We start from the raw sequence: 2,002 nt of genomic DNA, 5'->3' as shown, positions 1-2,002 counted from the left end.
TTTTGTTTTAAATTAATAATCCTTTTAAAAAAAAAAAAGTTTTAAAAGGATAAAATAACAAATTTTCAAACGTTTTTAATATTACAATGTAAAAAATATGGCGATATTGACAAAAAAAACGTTTTAAATTTAAAATGTCGACGAAGGGATGTAGTTTATGATCTTAATATTATTGTTTTTTTTTTCTTTTTTTTTTTCTTTTTTTTTTGGTGAATGTTTAAGTAAATTATGTTATAATAAAATTTGTTAATTTTTATAAAATATATATATATATTCATTCCATAAACAATTCTTTATCTCCGCCTAATCCGTGTATTTTCATTTATTTTTAATAATAAATAAAATAAAATATATAATTTAAAGATAAATCGTTTTAAATGGAAGAAATGAAGTAAAAAAAAAAAGGGGAAATAACATCAACATGGAAAATTTAAACGGTTTTCATTTTTTGTTTTAATTGTCGTACATAAAAAATAATGATAATAATAATAATAATAATAATAATAATTAATTATTTTTTGCTAATCGTAATTTTTTTTTTATTTTGAGTGCACGTAACGTTACGACCAAGCACGAATTTCACCCTAAATAGTTTTCACACCAAAAACCATCGTAAACCATAAACATGACTACTACTGCCACGTTTATATAAATCCTTTTTATTTTTCCAGTCACGGAAATAAAAGAAACTGATTTTTTTTTGTTTGTTGTTGTTGTTGTTCTTGTTACGACATGACATTTGAAAAAATAAATATCAATGAAATAATTATTAACGATTCATAATTAAAATTTATTTCGACAGGAATTATTATTGTTTGTTTGTTTGTTTTAAATAAATACATAATAAAATAATATTATGTGGTCAATGGTTAAAGTTTAGAATGGGGGAGGGGGAAAGGGGCGGGAAAGATCAATTTTTAAAAAATAATAACGAAAAGTTTAATTTCAAAATTTCAATTTTTTTTTTATTCATAATTAGTTAAATTTTAATTGTAAAAGTTTAAAGGGAAAAATTATTTTCGTGGAAAAGAAAACTTTTCCTTTTTTTTTTTATTATTGTTTAGTTAGAAAATTTCGACAAAATCAAAAATTTCTACGTCATTATTATTATTATTATTGTTGCAAATTAAACTTTTCGAATATGTATTAACATTAAATATATACAAATTTTCAAAAAGGATTCCTTTAAAATTCCAACAACAAAAAAAGAAAAAGGTTTAATAAACGATGAAACGACAACAAACAACAAACAACAACAACAACAGCTTTTCAAATCTTTCCTTTTTTATATTTTATTAATTTTTGTGTGCTTTTTGAAACATTCCACAAGAAAAAAAAAGGAATATTTTGCAGCTGCGATAAACTAAACCTTTTTTTTTTTTTTTCCTTTTCGTTTCCCCTTTACAAAAATTATTATTATTATTATTATTGTTATCCGTACAGAAAATTTACCTTTTGAAAAAAAAAGAATTTCTCAGCAGAAATAAATGTTTAAACAGCTTCTCTTTTTTTTTTTTTTTAACGTTGGCACTAATGCAAATCGGTAAAATTTTCAATTCGGGATAACCGTAAAAATTTTTTAAATAGGGTTCAAATAATTTTTAAACCCGGCAATAAAATTTTTTTTTTTTTTTTTTACGGGGATGAAACAAACAACAACAACAAAATAATTCAATTGAAACAAAATAATAATCAATTGTTGAACTTTTAGGGCAACTATATAACAAGCAGCTGCCTTTTTAAAATCCCCTTCCCTCCCCCCCCCCCAAAAAAAAAAGGAAACTAATAAAAGTCAAGTCAAGATCGTAAAAATGATGATTAGTGACTTCTGTTTACAAAATTAAATATATAAATCCCATTTCTTTAACTTGAATAACATTAATAAATTATGGATTTTTTTATGATGAATAAATAAATGTTTTTCGTGAAAAGGCGTCAAATGTCGTTTATATATTATTATTATTATTATTATTATTATTACTATTATGCTTCCAGGTTACTC

Source organism: Pediculus humanus, genomic scaffold (genome assembly GCF_000006295.1).
Source record: "Pediculus humanus corporis 1103172108284 genomic scaffold, whole genome shotgun sequence".
In the NCBI taxonomy this organism is placed as follows: Eukaryota; Metazoa; Arthropoda; class Insecta; order Psocodea; family Pediculidae; genus Pediculus; species Pediculus humanus.
This window is presented reverse-complemented; position numbering follows the sequence as displayed.